Source organism: Haematobia irritans, chromosome 1, assembly GCF_050003625.1.
Source record: "Haematobia irritans isolate KBUSLIRL chromosome 1, ASM5000362v1, whole genome shotgun sequence".
Taxonomy (NCBI): Eukaryota; Metazoa; Arthropoda; class Insecta; order Diptera; family Muscidae; genus Haematobia; species Haematobia irritans.
In genome coordinates, this window is record NC_134397.1 from 62,948,157 (window position 1) to 62,961,412 (window position 13,256).

The following is a 13,256-nucleotide window of genomic DNA, read 5'->3' on the forward strand; positions in this document are numbered from 1 at the left end:
TTTTATGTGCTTAAAAATATCTGCTACCTTTCCCCTTCCTTTTGCCGTATAAAACTCCTGTCCCGGAAGCGGCTTGTAGTCGGCTTTGACGTAGGTTTCGTCGTCCATTACCACGCAGTCAAACTTCGTCAGCATCGTCGTGTACAGCCTCCGGGATCGCGCTTTGGCCGTCGTATTTTGTTTATCATCGCGATTTGGAGTCACTATCTTCATGTAAGTCGATAGTCCGGCTTGTTTTTTGGTTCGATGCACGGTTGTAGACGATACACCCAGCTTATTTGCGGCATCTCGGAAAGAGAGGTTAGGGTTTCGCTTGAAACTACCGGCAACTCTCTTTGTCGTCTCAGCGGCTTCCGGTTTTCGATTTCCCCCCGATCCAGACTTCCTGGCTGTCGACAAACGTTCCCCAAACTCGGATTTTCGCGATGCGCGAGCAAAATTTTGATACGCTGCTCTTCTTGCTTGGACGGCATTTTGACAACTGAAGAGTGAATTCCAAAATCAAAATAGGAGCAACATTCTACACACACATCTTCAAAATGAGGGGTGTTCAGGTTTTTTAAATGCAAAATTGAAAGAAATACGTCAAGTTTATATTTGACCGTGTCACCCTTTACAAGTAAGGATACTTTTAAGACACAATGCTCTTTTAAATTTGGGTTTTGTGTACTTGCTTCTAGGAAGCAAATTTTAATTTTTCGCTTTTTCAGCTTTGTTTCTTCATATGCTATCAACGTCCTTTAAAAAACAAGTTAACGACAACTTTATTTTCCAAATTCAGGCTCGACTTCCACTAGAAATTTTGCCATGTTCAATTAAAAAACATCTTTAAAATAAAGTGTTGAAAAACATATCCTATGTTTGAACGATTTTTTGCTTTGTAGTCAAGATGCAAAAAGACAACAAAAATTTAAAGACAATTTCATTAATTTTAAAGAATTTTTCTGAATTATTAAATTCAAGTTGACCTTAGCCCAAACATTTTTTCTTTCATGTTATGATACCCATTTTTAAGTAAAATCACTTATAAGGACAGTACGACTCCATTGAAAAGTTTATCGACTTTTGGACAAGGAAAACAACTTTATATTAGAGAAATACGTCTTCTATGCCAAGCTAAATTTGCATTCGTATTTTAAAGACATGCAATCTTTGGCCTCACGACAATATTTTTTCAGTGAACTCAATTTAAGCAAACTGCACCCATTTTAGGAATATTTCCATATTTAGAAAAATGTTGTACTTCATTTGTATAAAACTTCTTTTCTCATTATACCCACCACCATAGAATGGTGATGGGGGTATAATAAGTTTGTCATTCCGTTTGTAACACATCGAAATATAGATTTCCGACTCTATAAAGTATATATTCTTGATCAGGGAGAAATTCTAAGACGCTATAACCATGTCCGTCTGTCTGTCTGTTGTAATCACGCTACAGCTTTAAATAATGGCGCTATAGTCCTGAAATTTGGCACACATTGGAGTTTTGTTTGCAGGCAGGTCAAGTTCGAAGATGAGCTATATCGGCCCAAGTTTTGATATAGTCCCCATATAAACCGACCTCCCGATTTGGGGTCTTGAGCCTTTAAAAACCGTAGCTTATCCAATTTGCCTGAAATTGGAAATCTAGAGGTGTTTTAGGTCTATGTTTTGGTATAGCCCCCAAAATAGACCGATTTCCGGATTATGTTTCTTGGGCGTCTAAAAACTGTATTTTTTATCCGATTTACCTGAAATTGAAACTCTAGAGGTATTTTAGGACCAAAAATTGGTGTGTCGAAAATGGGGTGTATCAGTCCATATTTTAGTATAGACCCCATATAGACCGATCTCCCGATTTTATTTCTTGAACGTTAAGAAACTGTATTAATAACCCGATTTGCCTGAAATTTGAAATCTAAAGGTATTTTGGGACCACAAAGAGATGTGTCGAAAATGGTACGTATCGGTCCATGTTTTCGTACAGCCCCCATATAGACCGATCTCCAGATTTTATTTCTTGGGCTTCTAGTAACTGTACTTACTATCCGATTTGCCTGGAATTTGAAATCTAGAGGTATTTTATGACCAGAAATATGTGTGCAGAAAATGGGATGTATCCGTCCATGTTTTGATATAGCTCCCATATAAACCGATCCCCCGATTTAGGGCCTGAGCTACACCCAGAAAAAAGTGACCACTTCTTTAAGTTAAAATGAACTCATTGTGAAGAAAGTTGAACTTCGTATAGCGCCACAGACATTTTTAATTGTTTGAACGATGTGATTTTCGTAGAAATTAGGTATAATGCATTCCATATATTAGTTTACATTTTCCTATATTTATGTACCACTATACTACAGAATGAAAAAATTTAACTGATTTGAATTCATATATGGAATGATTTTATTGAAATTTTTTCATTCATTTGGACAAATCTTACATATTTGTGGTAAAACTTTTACTTCATAATTAGAACTGCTTGTCTTCGTTTTTAAATACAATTTTATTTATTTATATAAGCAATTTTATCTTCAATAAAATACATGTTTTATTAATATATTGAATATATTTATTAAGAATCAACAGCATCGACTGTCCTTGAAATATTAGTTTATTATTCCACTATTTCCAATTTCCATGTGATATTATCAACTGTAAAACGCACTTTTTCATCTTCTTCTTGTACTTTTCACTTTTAATAAGCTGCTTCCTAACGATTTTGTCCTCCTTTCACAATTTCAATACCTACAAATATAAAAAATGATAAAACATTTTTGTTACAAAAGGTTAGCGTCACTGAATATTACCTGATATTTGAAGATTCCAAAATGAAGACAAATGAAAGGGTTGTTATTCTGCTGGTGTTTTCTTCCTTTATACACCGTCACGACATTGATAGATTTATTTTCAAAAAACAAAAAATTTTCTCACTAATTTAAAATAACAAATATTGTATATTTTATTTGCTATTTATTATATTATTTTACCATATTATTTTTTAACAATCTCTCCGTATACCACAACAACGCGATTCCAACTAAAAAAACAAACCACGCGCAAACATATCGATTACACCCACGCGCAAACACATCGATTACGATGACAGGTATCGATTACAGGTAGACAATAGAAATATAGGAAAATTTCCTATATTCTAACAAGTTTGTTTCCTTAAGTTTTGAAAGGATTGCATACTCCTTAGTACGAATGAACTAAAATATTTTTCTAAGCCAAGTGTTGTTCGTATATATGAAAAAGTTTCTATTATAAAGGAAGTCGCAATTATCATTTTATAAGAAATTTTACTAATTTTGAGGAAACTTGGTTTTAGTTCGTTTTTTGTTTATTTTTACGAATGCTTTGTTATCGGTGAATAAAACTTTCTTGTTCAGTAGGAAATTCTTATAGCCAGCGAAGAAAACAGTATGAGTAACATTCCATGCCTTATTCTAGTTAGTGAACTATTCCTAACTGCTTACAGTTTAGTATTTTTTTACTGAAACGAGTAAATTTTATTATTTCTCACAAAAATTTACCTTAATGTAAATAAAATGGATAAACTATGTTGATGAAAAATGTTTCCTTTAGTTTCGAAGGCACTTTTTTCTGGGTGTACTAGAAACCGTAGTTTTCATAGGATTTGCCTAAAATTGGAAATCTAGATGTTTTCTAGGACCACAAATAGGTGTGCAGAAAATAGGCTGTATAGGTCCATGTTTTGGTGTAGCCCCATATAGACCGATCTCCCAAATTTATTTCATGGGCTTCTAGAATCCGTAGTTTTTATCCAATTTGCCAGAAATTAGAAATCTAGAGATATTTTAGGACCAAAAATTGGTGTGTCGAAAATGGGGTGTATCGGCCCATGTTTTGGTATAGACCCCATATAGACCGATCTCCCGATATTATTTCTTGAGCGTCTAGAAACTGTATTTATAACCCGATTTGCCTGAAATTGGAAATCTAGATGTATTTTAGGACAACAAATAGGCGTGTCGAAAATGGTCCGTATCGGTCCAAGTTTTGGTATAGCCCCTTTAAATACTGATCGCCCGATTTTACTTCTTGGGCTTCTAGAATTCGTAGTTTTTACCCAATTCGTCTGCAATTGTAAATCTAGAGGTACTTGAGGAACATTAAGAGGTGTATTGAGTATTGGTCCATGTTTTGGTATAGCCCCCATATAGACCTACTTCCTGGATTTATTTCTTGGGCTGCTAGAATCTGTAGTTTTTATCCACTTTGCCTGAAAATGTAAATATATTGGTATTTTAGACCATCAAAAATTTGTATCGCATTCATTTCTACAGGTCCATTATGTAAGACATCGATCGATTTCACTTCTTGAGGATATAACAGGAACACTGATCATAAAAATTGCTTGAAACTAAAAGTTAAATTTCCAGATTTTACTCCTCATTCTCATTTAAATAATGGCAGTAAAAATCTACAGATTTAAGATTTCAAATTATCATTTACACGATATGTTTATCATTACTCTAAAATTCAAAAAATTCTTATAAATCCAAAATCTGATCTAGTCTTCATACACACAAAAAATTATCACCAACATTTTGTCAATTAAACACTTAATTGAATTTGGAAACGGATTCAATTAATATGTTAATTGATTCAATTAATTATTTAATCAAATCCGAATAAAAACCAATTAAAAAATGATTGATATTTGTTACGTTTCCAATTAAAATATTAATTGATTCAATTAATTTGTTAATCAATTCGGAAATAATTTTCAATTACAAACGTGATTGATTGATTTTTCCGTTTCCAATTACACGTGTGATTGATCCAATCACCTTTGTGATTGAAATTGAATAATTTTGAGCGATGGAAAGAGCGAAAGAGAACAAGAGAATGGGTATTTATTCAACAATGTATGATGGAGAAGCCAGTCTGTGGAAGTAACTCGTAACGAACGGTTGGGTTTTTGTTTTTCGCGTAAATTGAAAAACATGATTGGAGACATTCTGTCTGCTGCATTCAAAATGTGTGCATAAATATTTTGAACGCAACAATAAATCATAGCAAAGGGTTGAAATAAATAAAGTGTGCAACAACAAATGGCCACGTGGTAAAGGTTTGAAAAAATATATGAGAGAACTCATTTGAAATTACCTGTGTTTGTATTTCGTGGTATTGTAAAAATGGAAAACAATCTACGTTTATTGAAGGTAGGAAATTGTGAAATGTGAATACCGTTTTCCATATATTTTTTATTTATTCCTTTTAGTGAGCAATTTCATTTCGTGAAATTGGCCCATCAATGTTTTAAAAAAAAATTGAAACTAAGAATTGAACTTGATATTCTATGCAGGTAATGTTTAACAAAATTAACTTTTAATTGAACATAATTAAATTCGAATTATTCTGTTTACTTTCAAAAAAAAAAAAAATAAATAAATAATTTAGCTTACAAGCTGCTGATTTATTGAAAATCTAGGCGCATCTACATATTAGAAGGAACATGCTGACATGGTTCACAGAAAAAAAATTCACGAAAATTTTTCCAATTAAAATTTTAATTGGGTTTTAAAAAATATTCTATTAAAAATTTAATTGATTCAACAAATTTTTTAATTGAAACAAAAATCAATCACAAAAATTAATAGTATCAATTAATTTTTTAATTGACCTTCAATTCAATTAATTGATACTATCATTTCTGTGATTGAAGACATTTCAATTAAAAAACAAGTATATACGGCCGTAAGTTCGGCCAGGCCGAAGCTTATGTACCCTCCATCATGGATTGCGTAGAAACTTCTTCTAAACACTGCCATCCACAATCGAATTACTTAAGTTGCGGTAACGCTTGCCGATGGCAAGGTATCTTAAAACCTCCTAACACCATCTTCTAAATTGTATGTAAGTCCATACGTGGTATATATTAAATCAAAAAAGATCGATCCAATACGTATATAATTCAGTTTGACAAAATAGACATAAAATTTTTACAAAATTTTCTACAGAAATAAAATTTTAACAAAATTTTCTATAGAAATAAAATTTTCACAAAATTTTCTATAGAAATAAAAATTTTGACAAAATTTTCTATAGAAAGAAAATTTTGACAAAATTTTCTATAGAAATAAAATTTTAACAAAATTTTCTATAGAAATAAACTTTTGACAAAATTTTCTATAGAAATAAAATCGTGGTAGATTAGGTTTGGCTCGAGTGGCAACCATGATTATGAACCGAATAAAATTTGAACAAAATTTTCTATAGAAATAAAATTTTGACAAAATTTTCTATAGAAATAAAATTCTGACAATGATGAAAATTTTATTATAAACCGAATAAAATTTTAACAAAATTTTCTCTAGAAATAAAATTTTGACAAAATTTTCTATAGAAATAAAATTTTGGTAGATTATTTTTGGCTCTAGTGGCAACCATGATTATGAACCGATATGGACCAATTTTTGTGTGATTGGACCAATTTTGGTATGGTTGTTAGCGACCATATACTAACACCACGTTCTTAATTTGAACCGGATCGGATGAATTTTGCTCCACCAAGAGGCTCCGGAGGTCAAATCTGGAGAACGTTTTATATGGGGGCTATATATAATTATGGACCGATATGGACCAATTCTGCCACGGTTGTTAAAGATCATATACTAACACCATGTTCCAAATTACAACAGGATTGGATGAAATTTGCTTCTCTTGGAGACTTCGCAAGTCAAATATGGATATCGGTTTATATGGGCGCTATATATAATTATGGACCGATGTGGACCAATTTTTGCACGGTTGTTAAAGATCATATACCAATACCATGTACCAAATTTCAGCCGGATCGGATGCAATTTGCTTCTCTTTGAGGTTTCGCAAGCCAAATCTGGAGATCGGTTTATATGGGGTCTATATATAATTATGGACCGATGTGGACCAATTTTTGCATGGTTGTTAGAGACCATATACCAACATCATGTACCAAATTTCAGCCGGATCGGATGAAATTTGCTTCTCTTTGAGGCTCCGCAAGCCAAATCTGGGGATCGGTTTATATGGGGGCTATATATAATTATGGACCGATGTGGACCAATTTTTGCATGGTTGTTAGAGACCATATACCAACACCATGTACCAAATTTCAGCCGGATCCGATGAAATATGCTTCTCTTAGAGGCTCCACAAGCCAAATCTGGGGATCGGTTTATATGGGGACTATATATAATAAGGACCGATATGGACCAATTTTTGCATGGTTGTTAGAGACCATATACCAACATCATGTACCAAATTTCAGCCGGATCGGATGAAATTTTCTTCTCTTTGAGGCTCGGCAAGCCAAATCTGGGGATCGGTTTATATGGGGGCTATATATAATTATGGACCGATGTGAACCAATTTTTGCACGGTTGTTAGAGACCATATACTAACACCATGAATCAAATTTCAGCCGGATCGGATGAAATTTGCTTCTCTTTAAGGCTCCGCAAGCCAAATCTGGGGATCGGTTTATATGGGGGCTATATATAAGTATGGACCGATGTGGACCAATTTTTGCATGGTTGTTAGAGACCATATACCAACACCACATACCAAATTTCAGCCGGATCGGATGAAATATGCTTCTGTTAGAGGCTCCACAAGCCAAATCTGAGGGTCCCTTTATATGGGGGCTATACGTAAAAGTGGACCGATATGGCCCATTTTCAATACCATCCGACCTACATCGATAACAACTACTTGTGCCAAGTTTCAAGTCGATAGCTTGTTTCGTTCGGAAGTTAGCGTGATTTCAACAGACGGACGGACGGACATGCTTAGATCGACTCAGAATTTCACCACGACCCAGAATATATATACTTTATGGGGTCTTAGAGCAATATTTCGATGTGTTACAAACGGAATGACAAAGTTAATATACCCCCATCCTATGATGGAGGGTATAATAATTGGATCAATTAATTTCGTGAATGAACCAGAAAAAAAATTTTTTGTGTGTTATTATTATAAGGAAGATAATGATTTATATAGTTTATTTTTATACCCTTCATCACTACTGTGGTATAGGGTATAATAACTTTGTGCATTTGCATGTAACGCCAAGAAATATTGGTCATAAACCCATCTTTTAGTATACCGATCGGCTTAGAATTAAATTCTGACAGACGTCCGTCTGTCTGTATATGTAATTTTGTGCACAAAGTACAGCTCGCAATTTACGTCCGATCGTCCTCAAATTTGGCATAGGGCCGTTTCTTGGGACAGAGACAATCGCTATTGGTTTTGGAAAAAATCGGTTCAGATTTAGATATAGCTGTCATATATATTTATCGCCGATTTGGTCATAGCTAGCGTGTTTATCAACCGATTGTCTTGAAATATCGTATATCCAAATATTTTATGAGTCTCCAAAATCTTGCAAAATATCAGCCAAATCGGTTCAGATTTAGATATAGCTCCCATATATATCTTTCGTCCGATTTAGACTCATATGACCACAGAGGCCAAAGTTTACTACCGATCTTCGTGAAATTTTGCACAGAGGGTAGAATTGATATTTTACCAATGCTTGGTAAATTTGATTGAAATCGGTTCAAATTTAGATATAGCTCCCATATATATCTTTCGTCCGATTTTAACTTATTTGGCCACAAAAGCCAGAGTTTTGCCGTGATTTGCTTCAAATTTTGCACATGGGGTACGTTTAATACTATCGTTAAGTGTGTCAAATTTTGTTAAAATCGGTTCAGATTTAGATATAGCCCACATATATATCTTTCGCCCGATTTGGACTTATATGGTCTCAAAAGCCAGAGTTTTGCCCTGACTTCCTTCAAATTTTGCACAAGCGGTACTTTTAACGATACTATTGTATGTGCTAAATATGGTCAAAATCGATTCAGATTTAGATATAGCTCTCTTATATATCTTTCGTCCGATTTTAACTTATATGGCCTCAATATCCAGGGTTTTGTCGTGATTTGCTTCAAATTTCGCACAAGGAGTACGTTTAGTAGTATTGTTAATTGTGCCAAATTTGGTTGAAATCGGTTAGATATGGCTCCCATATATATCTTCCGTCCGATTTAAATTTTAATTCTAGAGATTTTGTAGAAGTAAAAAAATTGTCTCCTTTATATAGCTTCCAACAAATGTGAAGTAGTTGAGATGGTAACACAAATTTTGGCCTACATAGGGGTGAATGGTATAATACAGTCGGCCCCGCCCGACTTTAGACTTTACTTACTTGTTTCACCCTATAGTTGTTATTGATAGTAATTGTATGTGTAAGTTATGTTAGAACAAAACACATATGACAAGAACCAAATTTATTTGTCTATTGCATAATTCAAAGAATAATAACATATTAAATATGTTTTATAAGAAACGCATATTTTCTTTTATTTCAAATAAAACTAAATGCGATTTTGGGGGCGCAATATATAAATTTTTTGATTGAAATTTATAGCCAATTTTAATTTATTATTTAATTGAATGAATCAAATAGTTGATTGATTTTTATCGCGAAATTAATTAAAATTTTAATTGATTCAATAAAAACTGTGATTGAATTTTATGTTAAAAATCCATCACATTTTTAATTGATACAATCACACAATTAATTGATTCCGTGACAAAAGTCAATTACATTTTTAATTGAAAATCGTGTTGGTTTTCAATCAAAATGGGTGATTTATACTATCATTTTCGTGATTGAAGATATTTCAATTAAAAAAAAATGATTGAATCCGCGTGCTTGAAATCAAAAAAATATTTTTTGTGTGTAGGTAGAATCTCTAAATTTATCTGCGGGAAGTGTACTGGTTGAACTGATCTGCTTGGAAGAATATCTGTCATCAAACCCCCTGAAATCCTACATATGTTATCAAGATACCCGCACCGACGAAGAGTTTTCAAAGGAAACTATTATATTTGATTCCTGGTGGTGGGTATTTCAGATTCGGCCCAGGCCGAACTTACTACTGTATATACTTGTTTTTAATTCACGTCATTACACTCAAAAAAAAAATTTACTTGTATTCAAATTTTGAGTCCAAATTTTGACCTTCCCTTAAGGATTTTGGTATTGATTCCGAACCAAATGCGTCTTTTTTAAAATAAATCTAGGATCAATAAAATTCAAATTACGATAGAGATTCCATTTATCCAATCTTCATTCTCTTTTCGCGGTATATTCATAAAGCTATTCACGTACAAACAAATGACGCTTTAAAAATCCGATACATACTAACTCTGTAGGTGTAAAATCGAGTATAGCACTTACATTTTTATGTAGCTCCGTTAGGCTTTAACTGCCAGCTAACAGAAAATAAAGTATCAATATCTTCTCTCCGGTTAACTTTAACTGAGAAAATGTAAGCAGTTAAGTTCTTAACTGACATAGGGAATATATCCAAGGTGACAGATATGCCCATGAAAATGGGGGTTAATATCAGGAATTTCTGTTCAGATTGAGCTTCAATTTTTCAATTAGACCCCACAAATGCTTATGTTTACTAATTCAGTTGTGGTGGTTTAGGGTATGATATAGTCGACTTTCTCATAATGGACTGAATTTTACACACAGATAAAGAGCATCTCAAATATGTTCTCCGTCCAAAAATAACATTTTGCTCTTGAAACATCTCTGGGAGTATAGGCTTACTAAGTATGGTATCTTCTACTTGTACATATGAATATATCACCAGGTTTTTAGCAATATTGCTATATTACCGATCTTATTTCTGACATACACGAACAGGGCATACAAATTTATATTTTTATATTGAATCGCTCATATTTTTGTGTTTTATTATAGTAAGCAGATGACATTCTTAAAACCACATTTAAATTTAAATTTTCTGGTATGTTCTGGTATTACCTTATTCTCCCATCGAAGTTGTACCAAAAAGATTATATTTTTAAGAGAATCCATTAGACCCTCTAAAGACAATAGGTTTCGCATCTAAAGCTCTTTACTGAACGAATGTTCAAAAGAAAATGACTGACATTTTTCGTGGTTTGACTTTCATTTTTCATGCTTGACCCATTTTATGGTCATTTTCCAAAATACATTAACGTAAAATTTAATCTCTTAAATGTTGACCGCAAAAGCGAAAACAAAAGGTAATAATCTTTTTGGGTAGATAACAATAACATTATAAACCACATAAAAATGAATTTCTTTGAAAATTTCATACTATTCTCACCAATTTTTTTAACGAAATTTTTACACCCAGAAAAAAGTGGCATCGAAACTTAAGGTAAAACTGTAGCATAAAAGGCGCATTTCTCTGATATAACGATTTTTTCCTTGTCCAATTTGATAAACGATTCAACGAAGTCGCTTTGTCCTTATGCACAAAAACGTTTATATCGCTTACAACACTTTAGTTTAAAGACGTTTTTTACTTGAAATATAGCAAAAATTCTACTAGAGGTCTAGTCCGAGTTCGGAAATTTAAATTGTCGTTAATATGATTTTAGAGACTCCGATAGCACATGAAAAATAAAGCCAAAATAAACGAATAAATTAAACTTCGTTTCCTAGAATCAAGAACGCAAACTTAAATTTAAAAGAGAATTATGTCTTAAATTTTTTTTTACTTCAATTCTCCACTTCCTTGGCTGGGAATCAACACCAAAAACAATAGTGTAAACACAAAGTCTTTGAAATCGGGCATGCTTTTGTTTCAATGTAATAACAATTTAATATAGTAGTATGTACTGCAAAGCAACTATTCGAAATCTTGCAGACAAATGAAAACATTTCATAAAGGGTTTGTTTGTGTTATATAAAGTTTCTTTACATCGGTACGTGGGCGCCCGAAACTATGTTATATAAATATAACTGTGTACGTTATATGGGTATAGCGATAATTGTCTGTTGATTACGCGTAGTCCAGTGGATATTGTGTTGGCATCATGGTTGCACTCGAGCCAAAAAAAAATCTACCAAAATTTGGACAAGATGTTACCACAAAACTACTAAACAAAAAAAAAAAATATTTTGCAAAATTGTATTTCTATAGAAAATTTTGTCAAAATTTTATTACTATAGAAAATTTTGTAAAAATTTTATTTCTACAGAAAATGTTATCAAAATTTTATTTCTATTGAAAAGGTTTTCAAAATTTTACTTCTATAGAAAATTTTGTCAAAATTTTATTTCTACACAAAATTTTGCTAAAATTTTATTTCTGTAGAAAATCTTGTCAAAATTTTATTTCTGAAAATGTAAAAATTTTATTTCTATAGAAAATTTTCTCAAAATTTTATTCCTATAGAAAATTTTGTCAAAATTTTATTTCTATAGAAAATTTTGCTAAAATTCCATTACTTAGAAAATTTTTGTCAAAATTTTATTTCTATATATGTTTCTATATTGTGAAAATTTCATTACTTAGAAAATTTGACAAAATCTTATTTCTACAGAAAATGTTGTCAAAATTTTATTGCTATAGAAAATTTTATCAACACTTTATTTCTATAGAAAAATATGTCAAAATCTAAGTTCTATAGAAAATTTTGTCAACATTTTATTTCTATAGAAAAATTTGACAACATTTTATTTCTATAGAAAATATTGTTAAAATTTTTTTCTATAGAAAATTTTGTCAAAAAATTTTTTTTATAGAAAATGTTGTCAAAATTTTATTTCTATAGAAAATTTTGTCAAAATTTTATTTCTGAAGAAAATTTTGTTTAAATTTTATTTCTATAGAAAATTTTGTAAAAATTTTATTTCTATAGAAAATTTTGTCAACATTTTATTTCTAAAGAAAATTTTGTCAAAATGTTATTTCTATAGAAAATGTTATCAAAATTTTATTGCTATAGAAAATTTTATCAACACTTTATTTCCATAGAAAAATATGTCAAAATCTAAGTTCTACAGAAAATTTTGTCAACATATTATTGTCAAAATTTTTTTCTATAGAAAATTTTGTCAAAATTTTTTTTTATAGAAAATGTTGTCAAAATTTTATTTCTATAGAAAATTTTGTCAAAATTTTATTTCTGAAGAAAATTTTGTTTAAATTTTATTTCTATAGAAAATTTTGTAAAAATTTTATTTCTATAGAAAATTTTGTCAACATTTTATTTCTAAAGAAAATTTTGTCAAAATCTTATTTCTATAGAAAATTTTGTCAAAATTTTATTTCTATACAACATTTTGTCAACACTTTATTTCTATAGAAAAATTTGTCAACATTTTATTTTTGTTAATTTTTTTTTTTTTTTGTAGAAATTTTTGCCCAAGTATTATTTCTATAGAATTTTTTGTG

General features: G+C 31.4%; 1 long non-coding RNA gene across 1 annotated transcript; it reads right to left on the bottom strand.

Moving 5' to 3' along the window:
• Window positions 1-2,531: 2,531 nt before the first annotated feature.
• Window positions 2,532-3,321, bottom strand: LOC142238808 (uncharacterized). Its single transcript, XR_012722824.1, has 2 exons — window positions 2,793-3,321; window positions 2,532-2,730 (listed from the first exon to the last, which is right to left on the bottom strand). It is a non-coding gene; the product is annotated as an uncharacterized LOC142238808 (long non-coding RNA).
• Between the last annotated feature and the right edge of the window lie 9,935 nt (window positions 3,322-13,256).